The sequence below is a fragment of the Triticum urartu genome, chromosome 2A (genome assembly GCF_056163025.1).
Source record: "Triticum urartu cultivar PI428250 chromosome 2A, HENAU_Tu73, whole genome shotgun sequence".
Classification (NCBI taxonomy): Eukaryota; Viridiplantae; Streptophyta; class Magnoliopsida; order Poales; family Poaceae; genus Triticum; species Triticum urartu.
The window spans coordinates 763,296,766-763,319,450 of NC_141874.1; the positions used below are offsets into that span (position 1 = coordinate 763,296,766).

The window sequence follows — 22,685 nt, forward strand, 5'->3', positions numbered from 1 at the left end:
CCCTTTGTCATAACTCTCTATTCTCCTTGTAATCTCTAGCTGTAACATTTGTTTATCTTTTTTTATGATATTCAGCCTGTTGTCCATCAACAAAAGAAGACTGAGTGAAGCATGTAGGGATGGAGCCAGAATTCGCTCATAGGGGGGCTCAGGGGGTGATATTTGAGCCTTTCATCTGATTAAAGGGGCTAATTATTTTTTTATTTTGCTTATTAATAGAGCATGAACACTATTAATTATCTAAAAAACAAGATTGTTGGGGACCGTGGAGCCATGGATCTCGCAATGGGGTCGATGGGCTCCCTCCTCTGCAAACTGGGTGAGATTATCAAGGAGAAGTCCAACCTACAGACGGGAGTTGAGAAAAAGGTCAAGTCCTTCTCTACCCAGCTGACCATTATGCGCGCTGCCCTTGGCAAGGTGGCAGAGGTGTCGCTGGATCAGCTTGACGACCAGGTCAAGTTTTGGGCTGATGATGTTAGGGAGCTGGCTTATGACATGGAGGATGTCGTCGACTCTCTCCTGGTGCGTGTTGAGGGTTGTGAGCCCAATGCTAATCAGGCCAGCTTCAAAAAGCTAATGGCCAAGATGGCAAATCTCTTTAAAAAGGCAAGGCTGGCCATGAGATTTGCACAGCAATTGAAGAAATCCATGAGCGACTGCAAGATGTTGCTAGCCGACATAAAAGATACTCCCTCCGTCCCATAATGTAAGACGTTTTTTACCACTAGTGTAGTGTTAAAAAACGTCTTACATTATGGAACAGAGGGAGTATAATCTTGCTAATCTACAGGCAGCCATAAGGACCACTATTGACCCTTTCATGGAGGTTCTTTACGGATATAAGAAGAATATCATCAGCATAGAGAAAGCAAGGGATGATATTATCAAGAAGATTGGTGAAGGGGACCAATTGATGCAGAGGCCAGAGGTTTACCCTCCTCCGAAAAGACAAAAAATCTGTGAGGGGGGCTGTGTGTCCAAGGAGCAACTCAAGACACTTTCTATTATTGAATTTGGATGATTGGGCAAGACTACACTTGCCAGAGAAGTATATGATGCCCTTCCAACAAAATTGTTTACAAAGCTTTTGTGACTGTGTCTTGGAATCCTGACATGAAGAAAGTATTAAGCCATCTTCTCTTTAAACTTGACAAGGGAAAAAATACTAGTCTTCATGGAAATGCAGCAAACTTGGATGTAGAGCAGCTCATCATCCTAATCCGAGAATTGCTTAGCAAGAAAAGGTAAGCATCGCCCACCCGACGAGCCATGTCAATTATATTGCTCCAGATGCCATCCACGCAAAATGGCACATACACCTCCGGTACATATTACATTATGACTCATTGTGTATTATAATTCCCTAGTGGTACATCCAAGCAACACCCATATAGCGTCAATCCTGGCAGAAAATATAACTATGATTTTAGTCAAATAAAAAGGATAGCGTATATACTTCCTCTGTTCCATAACTTACTACATATAGAGTTCTCCAGAAGTCAAACTCTACGAATTTTCAGCAAGTTTATAGCGAAAATTATCTACATTAAGAATATCAAATGCATATGACTAGATACATCATGAGATATATTGCCATATTGTATATGTTGGGTATTATAGATATAGATGATTTTCTCTATAAACTTGGTCAACGTTTTATAATTTGACTTTTGAAAAAAACTATATGCACTACAATGTGGGATGGAGGGAGTAATATATGATGAACTAGTCGATGACACATATATGTATCTTTACATTTGATATTAAGTTTATACTTGTTTAGTTCATTAGATAAGGAAAAACACCAAGTCTCTAAAAATCATCTCACTTTATTTTTCATGGATTTCTCATTGTACATGCTTAATAACAGTACCTCATTGGATTATTGAGGTGATTGACATGCTTTCATGTTTTGGATAAATATGCTGCTTTGTTTTGCTAACCTGTAGCTCTTGTGCTGCCATGTGCATAGGTACTTCATAATTATCGATGATTTATGGAATAAAGAATCATGGGGAACAATCAGATATGCACTTACGGATGATGAGTGTGGAAGTATAATAATTACTACAACCCGCCATGTTGATATCTCTAAAGTTTGCTACTCTTCTAAAGATATGATTCATAAGATGGATCCTCTCTCTAACGATGACTCACAAAAACTTTTCTATGGAAGAATATTTCCTAATGAGGCGTGTCCTTCTCGATTTGAGAAAGTATCCAAAGAGATCTTGAAGAAATGTGATGGGGTACCATTAGCCATCATTAGTTTGGCTAGTTACTTGGCTAATAATCAGATGAACGACCGAGTTGACCAATGGCATGTTTTGCTCAACTCTATTGGACATGGACTTAGAGAAGGTGATGATCATGTGAAGGAGATGAAGAGGATACTGTCATTGAGCTTTTATGATCTCCCTTCTTATTATCTTTCCAAAAGATCATCAAATTAGCAGAGATCGGCTGATAAGGAGATGGATTTCTGAAGGATTTATCCAAGTAGACAATGAAACTGCTAGCCTGCTTGAGCTTGGAGATAGCTACTTCAACGAGCTAGTAAATAGAAACATGATCATGCCGATAAACATACGTGCTGATGGTAGGGTTGAAGCTTGTTGTGAACATGATATAATGCTTGATCACTACCGGAATCGCACCCTATGCCGACGGCCAGGGCAGTCGGCATAGCCCTGACTGGTCGTCGGGACAGGCCTATGCCGACGGCCCCCGTTGGCAACATATCCGTCAGCGTAGCCCGGGTGACCGTCAGCATATAAAGGCCGTCGGCATAGGACCTATCCCGACGGTGTCCAAGGCCGTCGGCAACGTTACCTCCTAACGGCGGCCGTCGTCAAGTGCTGACCAACGCCTGCTCGCCACGTGGCAGCCGTATGACGACGACCTAGCCATCGGCACAGTTTCAAACTAAGCCGACGGCCAGGCCGTCGGCATAGGCCTGCCACGTGGCAACAACTAGGCTCTCCTGTGGCAGGGCTATGCCGACGGCCTGGTCATCGGCTTAGTTTGAAACTGTGCCGACGGCCTAGGCATGCCACGTGTCATCCACTGGGAGCTCACGCCAGCTGTATGCCGACGGCCTAGCCGTCGGCATATTTTCTGTCTGCTTTTTTTTTTCTTTTTTCTTTTTTGTTTCAGCTCAATTCATTTGAATATATACAACATACATAAGGATCATACAACAATATATGCATCACATAACAATAAGGAGCAGCATCACACAACAAATTCATCATAACACATCATAAGAAGCATCGCAAAGCATAAACATATAAGTATCATCACCACCAAAGCATATAAGAATCTCACAAACAACAATAAGAAACATCACTAGCATATAAGTATCATCACCACCAAGACCACCACAATGTGACCCAAAGGCTTAAGCGCCAGGAAGTCGAGCACCGCGGAGGTCGTCACCGCCAAGACCGCCTCCACCTCCGCCTCCGTGGATCGGAGTGGTCGGGCTCCGTGTCTCGGGAGTGCTGCGAAGACCACCGCCAACGGTAGATCCACCTATTCCCTGGATGTTGAAAAGACATATTAACGGGATATATGACTGTGTTGAAAGGCATGACATGCTTTGGATGAATATATTGGGGATGAACTAACCGGCGAGGGGCCAGCGTTCTGTGCCACAAACTCCTCAAAGGTCAACAGCACTGGTTGTGCTGGAGGACATTGTGCTGGCTGCAACTGAGGACACCTGTCGGCCGCCATTTCCTGAAAGCCTGCTGCATCTGGCGATCCCTCTGCACCTGGTGTTCATAAAGCCTCTCATGCCACGCCATGGTCTCCTGGCGTGTGTGCTCCAGGTAGGCCTACGGTATGACATGATGGAACACATAAAACTACTAAATGCGGAAAATAAAGTGAGCAATGAAGATAAGAGGGAAAATACTTACAGATTGTGTTGCTCCTGAAAAAGGGACTGTGACTGTGCACTGGTCACTGGCTGGCTCGTGCGCTGGCTCAGGCTCGGGTCGATCTGACAGAGCTGTGTGTAGGAGATAGTAGGAGTGATCACAGCATCGAGAACCGCCTCCCGATCGTGCTCCTTGGGCCCCATGCCCACCACCACTAGTAGAAAAAGGGTCAAATGTGAAGCACATTAGTGCCGGTTTGTAAAAAAACCGGCACTAATGTGATCAATAGTACCGGTTCGTGGCGGCGATCAATAGTACCGGTTCGTGGCGAACCTTTAGTACCGGTTCATGCCACGAACCGGTACTAAAGAGCCTGTGGCAGCCTTGTTGGGGAACGTTGCAGAAAACAAAAAATTTCCTACGGTTTCACCAAGATCCATCTATGAGTTCATCTAGCAACGAGTGATCGGATGCATCTACATACCTTTGTAGATCGCGAGCGGAAGCGTTCAAAGAACGGGGATGAGGTAGTCGAACACGACGTGATCCAAATCACCAAAGATCCTAGCACCGAACGGACGGCACCTCCGCGTTCAACACACGTACGGTCAGCGTAACGTCTCCTTCTTCTTGATCCAGCAAGAGGGAAGGAGAGGTTGAGGAAGATGGCTCCAGCAGCAGCACGACGGCGTGGTGGTGGTGGAGCTGCAGTACTCCGGCAGGGCTTCGCCAAGCACTGTGGAGGAGGATTAGGTGTTGGAGAGGGAGAAGGAGGCAACCAAAGGCATGGATGAAAAAGCCCTCCTTCCCCCACTATATATAGGAGGGCCTAGGGGGGGCGCCGGCCCTAGGAGATCCAATCTCCTAGGGGGGGGGGGCGGCGGCCAAGGGAGGTTTCCCTCCCCCCCAAGGCACCTAGGGGTGCCTTCCACTTGTGGGACTCTTCCCCTTTGGAAACCCTAGGCGCATGGGCCCCTTGGGGCTGGTGCCCTTGGCCCATGTAGGCCAAGGCGCACCCCCTTACAGCCCATGTGGCCCCCGGGGCAGGTGGACCCACCCGGTGGACCCCCGAGACCCTTCCGGTGGTCCCGGTACAATACCGGTGACCCCGAAACTTGTCCCGATGGCCGAAACAGCACTTCCTATATATAATTCTTTACCTCCGGACCATTCTGGAACTCCTCGTGACGTCCTGGATCTCATCCGGGACTCCGAACAACATTCGGGTCACTGCATATACATATCCCTACAACCCTAGCGTCACCGAACCTTAAGTGTGTAGACCCTACGGGTTTGGGAGACATGTAGACATGACCGAGATCGCTCTCCGGTCAATAACCAACAGCGGGATCTGGATACCCATGTTGGCTCCCACATGCTCCTCGATGATCTCATCAGATGAACCACGATGTCGAGGATTCAAGCAACCCCGTATACAATTCCCTTTGTCAATCGATATGTTACTTGCCCGAGATTCGATCGTCGGTATCCCAATACCTCGTTCAATCTCGTTACCGGCAAGTCACTTTACTCGTACCGTAATGCATGATCCCGTGACCAGACACTTGGTCACTTTGAGCTCATTATGATGATGCATTACCGAGTGGGCCCAGTGATACCTCTCCGTCATACGGAGTGACAAATCCCAGTCTTGATCCATGTCAACCCAACAGACACTTTCGGAGATACCCGTAGTATAACTTTATAGTCACCCAGTTACGTTGTGACGTTTGGTATACCCAAAGCACTCCTACGGTATCCGGGAGTTACACGATCTCATGGTCTAAGGAAAAGATACTTGACATTGGAAAACTCTAGCAAACGAACTATACGATCTTGTGCTATGTTTAGGATTGGGTCTTGTCCATCACATCATTCTCCTAATGATGTGATCTCATTATCAATGACATCCAATGTCCATAGTCAGGAAACCATGACTATCTGTTGATCAATGAGCTAGTCAACTAGAGGCTTACTAGGGACATGTTGGTGTCTATTATTCACACATGTATTATGATTTCCGGATAACACAATTATAGCATGAATAAAGACAATTATCATGAACAAGGAAATATAATAATAATGCTTTTAGTATTGCCTCTAGGGCATATTTCCAACAGTCTCCCACTTGCACTAGAGTCAATAATCTAGTTACAATGTGATGAATCGAACACCCATGGAATTCTGGTGTTGATCATGTTTTGCTCTAGGGAGAGGTTTAGTCAACGGATCTGCTACATTCAGGTCCGTATGCACTTTACAAATATCTATGTCTCCATCTTGAACATTTTCACGAATGGATTTGAAACGACGCTTGATGTGCCTTGTCTTCTTGTGAAACCTGGGCTCCTTGACAAGAGCAATAGCTCTAGTGTTGTCACAGAAGAGCTTGATCGGCCCCGACGCATTGGGTATGACTCCTAGGTCGGTGATGAACTCCTTCACCCATATTGCTTCATGTGCTGCCTCCGAGGCTGCCATGTACTCCGCTTCACATGTAGATCCCGCCACGACGCTCTGCTTGCAACTACACCAGCTTACTGCCCCACCATTCAAAATATACACGTATCCGGTCTGTGACTTAGAGTCATCCAGATCTATGTCGAAGCTAGCGTCGACGTAACCCTTTACGACGAGCTCTTCGTCACCTCCATAAACGAGAAACATTTCCTTAGTCCTTTTTAGGTACTTCAGGATATTCTTGACCGCTGTCCAGTGTTCCTTACCGGGATTACTTTGGTACCTTCCTACCAAACTTACGGCAAGGTTTACATCAGGTCTGGTACATAGCATGGCATACATAATAGAACCTATGGCTGAGGCATAGGGGATGACACTCATCTCTTCTATATCTTCTGCCGTGGTCGGACATTGAGCTGAGCTCAATTTCATACCTTGTAACACAGGCAAGAACCCCTTCTTAGATTGATCCATATTGAACTTCTTCAATATCTTATCAAGGTATGTGCTTTGTGAAAGACCTATGAGGTGTCTTGATCTATCTCTATAGATCTTGATGCCTAATATATAAGCAGCTTCACCAAGGTCCTTCATTGAAAAACTCTTATTCAAGTAGGCCTTGATGCTGTCCAAGAGTTCTATATCATTTCCCATCAAAAGTATGTCATCTACATATAGTATGAGAAATGCTACAGAGCTCCCACTCACTTTCTTGTAAACGCAGGCTTCTCCATAAGTGTGCGTAAACCTAAACGCTTTGATCATCTCATCAAAGCGAATGTTCCAACTCCGAGATGCTTGCACCAGCCCATAAATCGAGCGTTGGAGCTTGCAGACCTTGTCAGCATTCTTAGGATCGACAAAACCTTCCGGCTGCATCATATACAATTCTTCCTTAAGGAAACCATTAAGGAATGCCGTTTTGACGTCCATTTGCCATATCTCATAATCGTAGAATGCGGCAATTGCTAACATGATTCGGACGGACTTTAGCTTCGCTACCGGTGAGAAAGTCTCATCGTAGTCAACCCCTTGAACTTGTCGATAACCCTTAGCGACAAGCCGAGCTTTATAGATGGTCACATTACCATCCGCGTCTGTCTTCTTCTTAAAGATCCATTTATTTTCTATGGCTCGCCGTTCAACGGGCAAGTCAGTCAAAGTCCATACTTCATTTTCATACATGGATCCTATCTCGGATTTCATGGCTTCCAGCCATTTGTCGGAATCCGGGCCCGCCATCGCTTCTTCATAGTTCGAAGGTTCACCGTTGTCTAACAACATGATTTCTAAGACAGGGTTGCCGTACCACTCTGGTGCGGAACGTGTCCTTGTGGACCTTCGAATTTTAGTAGGAGCTTGATCAGAAGTATCTTGATCATCATCAATAACTTCCTCTCTAGTTGGTGCAGGCACCTCAGGAACATTTTCTTGAGTTGTGCCATTTTCCGGTTCAAGAGGTAACACTTCATCAAGTTCTACTTTCCTCCCACTTACTTCTTTCGAGAGAAACTCTTTCTCTAGAAAGAATCCATTCTTGGCAACAAAGATCTTGCCTTCGGATCTGAGGTAGAAGGTATACCCAACAGTTTCTTTAGGGTATCCTATGAAGACGCATTTTTTCGACTTGGGTTCGAGCTTTTCAGGTTGAAGTTTCTTGACATAAGCATCGCATCCCCAAACTTTCAGAAACGACAGCTTAGGTTTCTTCCCAAACCATAATTCAAACGGTGTCGTCTCAACGGATTTCGACGGAGCCCTATTTAAAGTGAATGCGGCAGTCTCTAAAGCATAGCCCCAAAAAGATAGTGGTAAATCGGTAAGAGACATCATAGATCGCACCATATCTAATAGAGTGCGATTACGACGTTCGGACACACCATTACGCTGAGGTGTTCCAGGCGGCGTGAGTTGTGAAACTATTCCACATTTTCTTAAGTGTGTGCCAAACTCGTGACTCAAGTATTCTCCTCCACGATCTGATCGTAGGAACTTGATTTTCCTGTCACGTTGTCTCAACCTCACTCTGAAATTCCTTGAACTTTTCAAAGGTTTCAGACTTGTGTTTCATTAAGTAGACATACCCATATCTACTTAAGTCATCAGTGAGGGTGAGAACATAACGATAGCCACCGCGAGCCTCAACACTCATTGGACCGCACACATCAGTATGTATGATTTCCAATAAGTTGGTTGCTCGCTCCATCGTTCCTGAGAACGGAGTCTTGGTCATTTTACCCATGAGGCATGGTTCGCACGTGTCAAATGATTCGTAATCAAGAGACTCTAAAAGTCCATCAGCATGGAGCTTCTTCATGCGTTTGACACCTATGTGACCAAGGCGGCAGTGCCACAAGTATGTGGGACTATCATTATCAACCTTACATCTTTTGGTACTCACACTATGAATATGTGTAGCATTACGCTCGAGATTCATTAAGAATAAACCATTCACCATAGGAGCATGACCATAAAACATATCTCTCATATAAATGGAACAACCATTATTCTTGGATTTAAATGAGTAGCCATCTCGAATTAAACGAGATCCCGATACAATGTTCATGCTCAAAGCTGGCACTAAATAACAATTATTGAGGTTTAAAACTAATCCCGTAGGTAAATGTAGAGGCAGCGTGCCGACGGCGATCACATCGACCTTGGAACCATTCCCGACGCGCATCGTCACCTCGTCCTTCGCCAGTCTCCGCTTATTCCGCAGCTCCTATTTTGAGTTACAAATGTGAGCAACTGCACCGGTATCAAATACCCAAGAGCTACTACGAGTACTGGTAAGGTACACATCAATTACATGTATATCACATATACCTTTTGTTTTGCCGGCCTTCTTGTCCGCTAAGTATTTGGGGCAGTTCCGCTTCCAGTGACCACTTCCCTTGCAATAAAAGCACTCAGTCTCGGGCTTGGGTCCATTCTTTGGCTTCTTCCCGGTATCTTTCTTGCCAGGCGCGGCAACTTCCTTGCCGTCCTTCTTGGAGTTCTTTTTACCCTTGCCCTTCTTGAACTTAGTGGTTTTATTGACCATCAACACTTGATGTTCCTTCTTGACTTCTACCTCCGCTGATTTCAGCATAGCAAATACTTCAGGAATGGTCTTTTCCATCCCCTGCATATTGAAGTTCATCACAAAGCTCTTGTAGCTCAGTGGAAGCGACTGAAGGATTCCGTCAATGACTGCGTCATCCGGGAGATTAACTCCCAGCTGAGTCAAGCGGTTATGTAACCCAGACATAGTGAGTATGTGCTCACTGACAGAACTATTTTCCTCCATCTTACAGCTGAAGAACTTGTCGGAGACTTGATATCTCTCGACCCGGGCATGAGCTTGGAAAACCATTTTCAGCTCTTCGAACATCTCATATGCTCTGTGTCTCTCAAAACGCTTTTGGAGCCCCGGCTCTAAGCTGTAAAGCATGCCGCACTGAATGAGGGAGTAGTCATCGGTACGTGCCTGCCAAGCGTTCATAACGTCTTGTTCTGCACGGAGAACAGATGCATCACCTAGCGGTGCTTGTAGGACATAATCTTTCTTGGCAGCTATGAGGATGATCCTCAGGTTCCGGACCCAGTCTGTATAGTTTCTGCCATCGTCTTTCAGCTTGGTTTTCTCTAGGAACGCGTTGAAGTGGAGGACTACGTTGGCCATTTGATCTACAAGACATATTGTAAAGATTTTAGACTAAGTTCATGATAATTAAGTTCATCTAATCAAATTATAATGAACTCCCACTTAGATAGACATCCCTCTTCTAGTCATCTAAGTATAACATGATCCGAGTTAGCTAGGCCGTGTCCGATCATCACGTGAGACGGACTAGTCAACGTCGGTGAACATCTTCATGTTGATCGTATCTTCTATACGACTCATGCTCGACCTTTCGGTCTTCTGTGTTCCGAGGCCATGTCTATACACATGCTAGGCTCGTCAAGTCAACCTAAGTGTTTGCATGTGTAAATCTATCTTACACCCGTTGTATGTGAACGTTAGAATCTATCACACCCGATCATCACGTGGTGCTTCGAAACAACGAACTGTCGCAACGGTGCACAGTTAGGGGGAACACTTTCTTGAAATTATTATGAGGGATCATCTTATTTACTACCGTCGTTCTAAGTAAACAAGATGCTAAACATGATAAACATCACATGCAATCAAATAATAATAGTGACATGATATGGCCAATATCACATAGCTCCTTTGATCTCCATCTTGGGGCTCCATGATCATCTTGTCACCGGCATGACACCATGATCTCCATCATCATGAACTCCATCATTGTGTCTCCATGAAGTTGCTCGCCAACTATTACTTCTACTACTATGGCTAACGCGTTTAGCAATAAAGTAAAGTAATTTACATGGCGTTTCTCAATGACACGCAGGTCATACAAAAATAAAGACAACTCCTATGGCTCCTGCCGGTTGTCATACTCATCGACATGCAAGTCGTGATTCCTGTTACAATAGCATGAACATCTCATACATCACATATAGATCATTCATCATTCATCACAACTTTGGCCATATCATATCACAAAGCACTTGCTGCAAAAACAAGTTAGACGTCCTCTAATTGTTGTTGCAAGTTTTACGTGGCTGAAGTAGGGTTCTAGCAAGAACGTTTTCTTACCTACGTGAAAGCCACCACGTGATTTGTCAACTTCTATTTACCCTTCATAAGGACCCTTTTCATCGAATCCGCTCCAACTAAAGTAGGAGAGACAGACACCCGCCAGCCACCTTATGCAACTAGTGCATGTTAGTCGGTGGAACCGGTCTCACGTAAGCGTACGTGTAAGGTTGGTCCGGGCCGCTTCATCCCACAATACCGTTGAAGCAAGATAAGACTAGTAACGGCAAGACAGTTGACAACATCTACGCCCACAACAAATTGTGTTCTACTCGCGCAAGAAGAACTACGCATAGACCTAGCTCATGATGCCACTGTTGGGGAACGTTGCAGAAAACAAAAATTTTCCTACGGTTTCACCAAGATCCATCTATGAGTTCATCTAGCAACGAGTGATCGGATGCATCTACATACCTTTGTAGATCGCGAGCGGAAGCGTTCAAAGAACGGGGATGAGGTAGTCGAACACGACGTGATCCAAATCACCGGAGATCCTAGCACCGAACGGACGGCACCTCCGCGTTCAACACACGTACGGTCAGCGTAACGTCTCCTTCTTCTTGATCCAGCAAGAGGGAAGGAGAGGTTGAGGAAGATGGCTCCAGCAGCAGCACGACGGCGTGGTGGTGGTGGAGCTGCAGTACTCCGGCAGGGCTTCGCCAAGCACTGTGGAGGAGGATTAGGTGTTGGAGAGGGAGAAGGAGGCAACCAAAGGCATGGATGAAAAAGCCCTCCTTCCCCCACTATATATAGGAGGGCCTAGGGGGGGCGCCGACCCTAGGAGATCCAATCTCCTAGGGGGGGCGGCGGCCAAGGGAGGTTTCCCTCCCCCCAAGGCACCTAGGGGTGCCTTCCACTTGTGGGACTCTTCCCCTTTGGAAACCCTAGGCGCATGGGCCCCTTGGGGCTGGTGCCCTTGGCCCATGTAGGCCAAGGCGCACCCCCTTACAGCCCATGTGGCCCCCGGGGCAGGTGGACCTACCCTGTGGACCCCCGGGACCCTTCCGGTGGTCCCGGTACAATACCGGTGACCCCGAAACTTGTCCCGATGGCCGAAACAGCACTTCCTATATATAATTCTTTACCTCCGGACCATTCCGGAACTCCTCGTGACATCCTGGATCTCATCCAAGACTCCGAACAACATTCGGGTTACTGCATATACATATCCCTACAACCCTAGCGTCACCGAACCTTAAGTGTGTAGACCCTACGGGTTCGGGAGACATGTAGACATGACCGAGATCGCTCTCCGGTCAATAACCAACAACGGGATCTGGATACCCATGTTGGCTCCCACATGCTCCTCGATGATCTCATCGGATGAACCACGATGTCGAGGATTCAAGCAACCCCGTATACAATTCCCTTTGTCAATCGATATGTTACTTGCCCGAGATTCGATCGTCGGTATCCCAATACCTCGTTCAATCTCGTTACCGGCAAGTCACTTTACTCGTACCGTAATGCATGATCCCGTGACCAGACACTTGATCACTTTGAGCTCATTATGATGATGCATTACCGAGTGGGCCCAGTGATACCTCCCCGTCATACGGAGTGACAAATCCCAGTCTTGATCCATGTCAACCCAACAGACACTTTCGGAGATACCCGTAGTATACCTTTATAGTCACCCAGTTACGTTGTGACGTTTGGTATACCCAAAGCACTCCAACGGTATCCGGGAGTTACACGATCTCATGGTCTAAGGAAAAGATACTTGACATTGGAAAACTCTAGCAAACGAACTATACGATCTTGTGCTATGTTTAGGATTGGGTCTTGTCCATCACATCATTCTCCTAATGATGTGATCTCGTTATCAATGACATCCAATGTCCATAGTCAGGAAACCATGACTATCTATTGATCAACGAGCTAGTCAACTAGAGGCTTACTAGGGACATGTTGGTGTCTATTATTCACACATGTATTATGATTTCCGGATAACACAATTATAGCATGAATAAAGACAATTATCATGAACAAGGAAATATAATAATAATGCTTTTATTATTGCCTCTAGGGCATATTTCCAACAAGCCTGCGGTCAGGCTATGGCCCCACCATCACCATTTAGTGCCGGTCCATACCACGAACCGGTACAAATGAGGTTATGGCAAGCTGTTTTTAGTCCCACCTCGCTCCCCTAACAAGGCTTTTACCACCTTAAATATGTTACTTCTCAAACTATCACAAGCACTTGGTCTTCATTGAACTCTATGTGTAGAATTTGTGGCCGCAATATGAGTCTTCACCGGTTTATAAATCGTTGAGGACTCATATTGACAATTCAGATTGTACACAAAAAGATCATTGATGATCAAAGTATTTTTGATGTATAAGATCATATTGACAATTCAGACTGTAAAGAAATATAAGATCATGATCTAAATGCTCTTATATTTTTTGCGTTCAGTATGCACCAACCAAAGCGACGCCATCAACTTTCAACCATTTCTGCCTTCATTTGCTATTTTTCATGCATTTAATGATTTGTTTTGAGAACTAAATGACCTGGAAATTAAAAAGCACTACAAATAAACTCTGAAAAAGTTGAAACTTGGCATGGTATCATCATTTCACCCACATAGCATGTTCAAAAAAGTAGAGAGGGTTACGGCAAAAACTCATCTGTATCAGGGCCGGTTTCAGACGAAAACTCATCTGTTACACCGGCATTTCATTTTTGGAAACTTTGGTTATAACTCCAGACTTTGAACCATCAAGTTTTAGCCATCAACTTGGCATGGTATATAAAAATAAATGAATAGAAGAAAATAAATAAAGCAGAAAATAAATAAACTATAGCAGAAAAGAAAAAAACTATATAAAAAAACTACTCAGAAATAAATAGAAGAAAATAAATATAGCAGAAAAGAAAAAAACTACTCAGAAATAAATAGAAGAAAAAATGAAGCAGAAAAGAAAAAAACTATATTTGCTATTTTTCATTCGTTTACTGATTTGTTTAGAGAGCCAAATGACCGTGAAATTGAAAATCACTACAAAATGAACTCTGAAAATGTTGAAACTTGGCATGGTATCATCATTTCACCTACATAGCATATGCAAGAGAGTAGAGAGGGTTACGGCAAAAACTTGACGCATTTCGTGTACAAACTGGACAATCGCTTTCAGAGTATCAGGGCTTCGGACGAGAACTCATGTGTTATACAGACACTTCATGTTTTTTAAACTTATTTGAACTCCAGACATTTTTTGCGTTCAGTATGCACCATTCAGAGCGACGTCATCAATTTTCAACACGTTCTGACATTATTTGAAAATCACTACAAAATGAACTCTGAAAATATTGAATTTTGGCAAACTAGATAAAAAACTACTCACAAACAAATAGAAGAAAAATAAATATAACAGAAAAGAAAAAAAACTATACAAAAAACTACGCAGACATAAATAGAAGAAAACAAAGTAGAAAAGAAAAAACTATACAAAAAACTACGCAGAAATAAATAGAAGAAAATAAAGCAGAAAAGAAAAAAACTATACAAAAAAAATTGGGGCGCTGCCCCGTGGGCCTGCTAGGCCATGGGCGTGCAATTATAGGCCCTAAAGGCCCAGCAGGCTCACAGGGCAGCGCGCAGAAGTTAGGCCCAGAAGCCAGCTATATAAAGGAGTTCAAAGAGGCAGCCGCGGCTGGGTTTATAAACCAGTGCGGCTGCCCTTCGCCCGGCGAGGTGGGACTAAACTTTGTGCACCGCGGGGTGGCAGCCCAAGGCCTTTAATTAGTACCGGTTGGTGGCTCCAACCGGTACTAAAGGGCTTCGTTTCCCGCCGCTTGGTCTGGCGAAAATAGGCCTTTAGTACCGGTTGGAGCCATCAACCGGTACTAAAGGCCCATCCTATATATATAGCACTTATGAAAATTTCAGTTTTCATCCCCCACTTCGTCTCCAACCGCGCGCGCCGCTCGATCCCGTCGTCCGTCGTCGCCGCCCGTCGCCCGTCGTCCGTCGTCGTCGTCGCTGTCCCCCGCCGCCGCCCGTCGTCGTCGTCATCTCGCGCCGCTGCCCCGAACGCCGCCGCCGTCTGTCGTCGTCGCCGCGGCGCCGCCCGGTACGTCTCTCCTCGCACCCGCGCGCCCCGGTCGGCCGACCCGTACGTACGCCGCCACCCCCGCCCCGTACGCCGGCGCCCCCGTCCCCGCCCCCGCCCCGTACGCCGGCGCCCCGCGGCGTACACGCAGTACACACACACATACACACACACACATATACACACACATACACACACACATACACATTTTTTTACTAGTTGAATAATTAATATAATTAATATAACTAGTTTATTTTTAGTAAGAAAATAATCAAACTAGTTTATTTAGGTATATGAGATTTGAACTAGTTGAATAATTAATATAACTAGTTTATTTTTAGTAAGAAAATAATCGAACTAGTTTATTTAGGTATATGAGATTTGAACTAGTTGAATAATTAATATAACTAGTTTATTTTTAGTAAGAAAATAATCGAACTAGTTTATTTTTAGTAAGAAAATTTAGGTATCTGAGATTTGATGATGTAATTAAAATATTATTTGTTAATGAGTTTTTCTGTTTATTTAATTTTTTATATATTTTTAGTTTATATAAATGTTAGATTAATGTCGAATGTTAGATGAATTAGATAGCAAAGTTAAATATATATTAATGTCAATTGTTAGAGATGAATATAGTTAGATATATTAATGTCAAATGTTAGATGAATATATATTTGAATTAGCTAGATATTAATTAATGTTAGATAGTAATAAGTGTTTAATATTTCACCTATATGAACATAGGAAATGTCATCTGACGGTGAAAAAGATTTCATTATGTGCGAACACTGTGAAGACCAGCGCGGCCTGTGCGACAGAAATTTCCTTGTTGATGGTAGGCGCTTCAGCATCAAGCTGGATGAGACATTCGAAGTGGATACAGTAAGTCACAACGGCAATTATTTTTTGAATGCAAAACTTATAATTTTAAATTATAATTTTAAAGCATGACTTATGCTTCATTTGCTTCAACTTATAATTTTAAATTTTCACTATTCTACTAGCGCATCCCCTGCCATGCAAGAATTTTTGTCATGGATAAGATAGGTTTTCGTGCTATAGATGATATGGAGGTAAAGAGAGTTTACTTGAAGACCGAGCATGGGTATACTTTCAACGTCAAATTATACAATGGAGACACATACACCCATTTTGAATGCAAAACTTGGGAAGCATTATGCAAGGCTTATGCATTTGAGTCTGATATGGTTATCACCTTTGATATTCGTCTGGAAAATGATATTGAAGGTAATAGAGACATCTGGGTCGATGTGCAAACGCCTCCAGTTCTACCATTATGTGAGTTTTTCTCAACCATGCATGCATATGTTTATGTCTTTGATATTGTTTATTCAAAAATAGTTGACAACTAATTTGTATTGTCAGCTTATTTCGGTTCAAGCAAACATGTCCGGCGCTTGATAGACAGGACCTACTACTGCCCCGGGGCTGAACTAAACTGTGAGGAGATAAGTCATTATGTTTCATTGCTTGAGGATCTTCATACTGTCAAGACAAATTTTCTTCCTGCACTTAGAAATGTTAGTACTCAAAACGTGCGACCAATAGTGATTGTATTGAACTACGGTCACATCTATAATGGAAAGATGGTAAGATTTTTACTATTTGTTCTTAGTGCATCTTTTGCATACATTATTTTTAAAGCTAAACTTTCATTGCTAAGTATATTAATTACTATACGATGTTCTTCAACAGGGACTCCCGATGACAGTTGTGCCTCAGTGGATCGAGACAAAAGGTCGCATGTCAATGGTTAGCTTACGACCAAGATATCCTACATTGCACATGAGTGCATTCAGGATTTCTAAAAGCGATGAATGCTTAATAATGAAAGATTGAAGCAAAATTGTTAACGATCACAGAGAAGTACTAGGGGGCAGCAAGGACAAGCGCAACCCACGATTAGGAGACAGATTCATCTGCATGCTCCAGTATGATGAATCAGGAGAGCTATACATGTTCTATGCTATTCTATGATCTTAGTACTTGTCCTCTCATGTCCGTATTCTTGTCCTGAACTTAATTAATCTCAAATAGTGATTTGCTTGTGAACGCTTATAATATCATGACCATGTTGAACTCGATTATATCTTTGCTTTTGTTACAAGTGAATGTTTCTTCTTTAAGCTAGTGTTGGTGGTGATTAGATAGCGGTAATGACTATGATGATTAAATAGTGGTAATTAATGACGACTACGATGATTTTTAGCTAGCTAGCACATATATATACTGTTGTTGGTGATGATATGATGCAAGAGTTTATTTATTTATTAATATGTGATGATGATTAGTTATTATATATATCATTTATGAAAGAAACCGCAAATTAGTTTGAACTCGATGGATCCTAAGTGATCAAGTATATATATATGCCATATCCATATCCATATCAAGTATAACAAGTCATTATAACGTAAAACAATCCTAAATTAAATTGATAACACAAATTTAAAGGAAAAATAAAAAATAGAACCAAAACCCAAAAACATTTAGTACCGGTTGGTGTTACCAACCGGTACTAATGATCTCCCGCACCTGTGGCCTGGCTCGTGCCACGTGGTGGCACTTTAGCGCCGGTTCGTGCCGAACCGGTACTAAAGGGGGGGCCTTTAGTGCCCACCCTTTAGTGCCGGTTATGGAACCGGCACTAAAGGCCTTTACGAACCGGGACTAAAGCCCGGTTATGCACTAGTGCACCACCCTCTCGTCCAGATCCGCCGCAATGAGGTCAGGTGTGTCAGGATGTAACTTCATATACCCTTCGGAGTAGGCCTTCTTCCTCCCCGCGGTCTTCTTGCCGTAGTACTTGGGCTCGCCAGGCTTCGGGTCCTTCCGCGTATGGGCGATCTCCCACGCCTGCATGTGTGAGAGCGGCCGCTTCAGTTTCTCCTCCTGCACCACCAAACAGACGGCGTCGCCGCCGGCACCGAGAGGGGGGAAACGGACGCGTCGGCTCTACAAAGAGGGGATCTTGCTGTGGGTCTGGCCCGGATGTTGCTCCAAAGTGTTCCTATGGGATGACCTAACACAACCGGGTGGATAGGTCCACTACTCAAAGCCCGTCCATGCAAAGTCAAAGGGCTAGATCCCGTGGTCAAACGCTACAGGGTTAGGCGGGACGGGGGCCCTGGGGGGGTAGCAATGCCACCCGAGCGTCGCACCGGGCCCTCATACATGTGGGGTGGTGTGGTGGCATGTCCGAAGAGGCGGCACGCGTCTCCGGGGTGTGCCCCCCCTCACGGACGGCGCCACCGCCGGCACCTGGAGGGGGGAAACGGACGCCTCGGGTCTACACGGAGGGGATCTTGCTGTGGGTCTGGCCCGGATGTTGCTCCAAAGTGTTTCTATGGGCTGACCTAACACAACCTGGTGGATAGGTCCACTGCTCAAAGCCCGTCCGTGTAAAGTCAAAGGGCTAGATCCCGTGGTCAAACGCTACAGGGTTAGGCGGGACGGGGGGGCCTCCAGGGGTAGCAATGCTACCCGAGCGTCGCACCGGGACCTCATACATGCCGTACGGTGTGGTGGCATGTCCGAAGAGGCGGCACACGTCTCCGAGGTTTGGCCCCCTCCAAGTGACGGCGGCACTGCCTTGCGTGGAGGGGGAGGGGGCACACCGCGGAGCCCCAAGACGGGCGTCTACGCATGCCTGAACACTTTCACATATGCATCGGGACCCGTGCGATGTTTCGGTGACATAGCTACACCCCGAATCCCCCCACCAACCAGAATTCCCTCTGTGTCGACCGTTTCCCCCCTCCGTGACACGGCGATAGCGACGTTCATAACGGGGGGGGGGGGGGGGGCAAACGATATACCATCGGGGTATGTTTTTTTAGATAAGGCATAATTATCTTATGCAAAAACAAAAACTAAAATAAAGTAAAAATAACAAAATAAAGTAAAAATAAAAAAAGTAAAATAAATCTATGCCGACGGCAAGGCCGTCGGCATATCTGTGCACTCACGGAGGTGCAGTCCCACGGATCGATGACGTGGCATGGCACACGGATCGATGACGTGGCAGAGGGGCCTATGCCGACGACTATGCCGTAGGCTTACCTTTGCCGTAGATAGTATAAAGCAAAATTAAAAATAAAACTAAATAAACATATGCCGACGGCAAGGCCGTCGGCATAGCTGCGCACACGGATCGATGACGTGGCAGAGGGGCATGGGCCAGGTCTATGCCGTAGGCATAGCTCTGCCATGGATATGCCAACGGCTGTCGTTACCTCCCGTCGGCGTAGTTTCAACGCCGTCAAACGGTCAGCACTGACCGGGTAGGTGGGCCCAGGCTATGCCGACGGCTGCGTCTATGCCGACGGTCCCTGTAGGTGTATCTCGAGCGGTCCCGACAGCCTCGTCTATGCCGACGGCCCCGTCAGCATAGATGGATGTATGTCGACGGCTTTTCTACGCCTACGGCCTGTCCTTGGCCGTCGGCATAGGTCCATCTATGCCGACAGGGGCCGTCGGCATAGATGAGGCCGTCGGCGCAAGCGGATATTCTGGTAGTGGATCTTATATGTGAATTACCAAGCGAACAAAACTTTGTCACTATATTGGATGGTATCAAGCGAGACAGACCTTTGAAAAAGAAGTTCCGCAGATTGTCCATCCCGAAGAGCATGACAGATCTCACCACCACTTAGCTGGCTACCACAAGCATGGCACAAGTGAGGTCTTTGACATCATTTAGTACTTCTATTAATATAATCCCGCCTCTTTCTATATTTAAAGTTTTACGTGTATTGGATCTGGAAGGTTGTGATCTTCGAAAAAATCCTGGGGTTGACCTTAGACATGTTGAGAACTTGTTACAGTTGAGATACCTAGGGTTAAGGGGCACAAAGGTTGGCAAGCTCGCGATAGAAATGGGAAAGCTGAAGTTTTTGAAGACAGTAGACTGGCAATTGACCAATTCAAAAGAATTACCGTCCAGTGTTGTTCAGCTGAGGCGGTTAGTGTGCCTAATCCTTGATTCAGATATGTCACTACCAAAAGGGTTCTGCAACCTGAAATGCCTTGAACAGCTGATGGGGCAAAATATGGGCTTTCTTTCTGAAGAAACCGCAAGAGAGCTGGGCCATCTGAGCTGGTTAAGAGAGCTCGCCTTTAGATTGGATTCAGATAATAGTGAGGGAGCTGTTGAAGCTAGTAAAGCTCTGATTGGATCCCTAGCCAAGCTACACAAACTCGAGAGCCTGGAGATCTCCGCTACTGGTCGTTGGTTTGAGAACTTCATGACGGCCTGGGTGCCGTCACAAAACCTACAAAGGCTTAGATTGTTCGGATGTTTCTGGAGCTTGCCTACATGGATTTGTTCTTCGTCTCTGCCTCTACTCTCCTACCTTGATCTAACTGCCAATGAAGTGCGATCCGGAGATATCCAGATCCTTGGGATGCTGCCGGCTCTCCGTTATGTCTCCCTTGACACAGGCAATGCCACAGTAGTGGTGGAGAAGCTAGTGCTCAGCGCCGGTGCCTTCCCGGAGGCGAGAGTATGCCTTTTCCAACGTTCCAACAAGGAGCCATGCCCATGGTTCAGCGCCTTCGCTTCGGTGTCCAAGTGAAGGACATTGTCAGTCCTGATTTTGATTTGAGCATAGGGAATCTTCCTTCGCTACGGCAAGTCAGAATTGACCTTCTCGGTGATAAAGTCAAACCTGAGCATTTTTCTCGAGCCGTGGAGGCGCTGAGCCGTGTGGCGATGGGCCATCCCAAAAGTCCCACCCTTCGTGCCGATAAATACTTACATGATGGAGAGGTACACATGTTTCTGCATTTAATTCAGTCCGCTGTTTCTTTTGCCTTGTCTAACAATGACTTCTTTCAATTTCAGACCAAGTCGAGCCAAGCGATGAACAAAATCCTCTGTCCAGGTACCCATTCCGTCTAGTTGTTTTCTCTTTAGCACTCCACTGTCTGTTTACTTCACCACACCATCAAGAAGACGCAATATGAACTGCATGTGATTCTGTGTCTGCCTTTGATTTCAGCTAGCAGGAGGTGGTTCTGTCGGCAACGACTCTATCGCACATATTTCCATCTTCCAAGCACTTCTGCATGTTCGGTTTATGTTCCTTCTATGTCATCGAGAAGAAGTTTTGTGCGCTTCTGCATGTACTGTTCATTTGGTGAACCATCTGGTTTGTTCAGTGTGTAAGGGCATCTCCAGCCGTTGGCCCCCCAGGATGCATAAAAATCGCCCCTTGGAGGCGAGCCTGCGATACAATCGGCGCTGGGGACGGTTTTGCGCCCAGTCGTCGCCCTCAGGCGCCGAAATTGGCCCACTTTGCAGCCCAATTTCGGCGAATAAAGGGCCCATATTCGACGTGGTTTCGCCGTGTCTCGGCGTTCAATTATCAACACAATTATTTCTTATCACATATTTCATCACAGAAAAATCAAATACTTCAACAAAATAGTACAACAACAAATAGTTCAATACAAATTATATAGTTCAACAAATAAAAACTCGTATTTCATCACACGACGTCCCCTTTGAGCCTCCATAGGTGCTCAATCAGATCTTTCTGCAGTTGATGATGCACCTGTGGATCTCGGATCTCCTGACGCATACTGAGATAGGCAGTTCAAGTTGCCGGTAGATGGTGATCAACTTCGGCTAGAGGACCCTGCCTGTAGTATGGTTCAGTGTCAAACACTGGGTCTTCTTGCTCGCTCTCGATGATCATGCTGTGCAAGATGACACAGCAAGTCATAATCTCCCACATTTGATCTTTGGACCAGGTCTGAGCGGGGTACCGAACAACAGCGAATCAAGATTGGAGCACACCAAATGCCCGCTCGACATCCTTCCTGCAAGCCTCCTGAACTTTCGCAAACCAGGCGTTCTTGCCTCCTGCCGCAGGGTTTGAGATCGTCTTCACAAATGTCGACCATCTCGGATAGATGCTATCTGCTAGGTAGTACCCCTTGTTGTGTTGGTGCCCATTGATCTCGAAGTTCACCGGAGGAGAATGGCCCTCAACGAGCTTGGCAAAAACAGGAGAGCACTGCAGCACGTTGATGTCATTGTGAGTTCCTGGCATACCAAAGAAGGAGTTCCAAATCCAGAGGTCCTGTGTGGCTACCGCCTCAAGCACCACACTGCAACCGCCTTAGGCGCCTTTGTACATCCCCTGCCAACCAAATGGGCAATTCTTCCATTTCCAATGCATGCAGTCGATGCTTCCAAGCATCCCAGGAAATCCTCTTGCTGCATTCTGGGCTAGGATCCGAGCAGTGTCTTCCGCATTGGGTGTTATCAAGTATTGTGGCCCAAACACTGCCACCACTGCCCGACAGAACTTGTAGAAACACTCTATGCTGGTGAACTCTGCCATGCGCCCAGAGTCGTCGAGTGAATCACTGGGAGCTCCATATGCAAGCATCCTCATCGCTGTCGTGCACTTCTGGATGGAGGTGAATCCAAGAGCGCCGGTGCAATCCATCTTTCACTTGAAGTAGTTGTCGAACTCCTGGATGGAATTCACAATCCTGAGGAAGAGCTTTCGGCTCATCCGATAACAGCGCCGAAATGTTTTCTCGCCATGAAGTGGAGCATCGGCGAAGTAGTCGGAGTAGAGCATGCA

General features: G+C 45.5%; 1 pseudogene; it reads left to right on the plus strand.

Moving 5' to 3' along the window:
• The first annotated feature begins 285 nt into the window (after positions 1-285).
• LOC125538524 (disease resistance protein RGA5-like) lies at positions 286-21,253 on the plus strand (annotated as a pseudogene).
• The last annotated feature ends 1,432 nt before the right edge of the window (positions 21,254-22,685 follow it).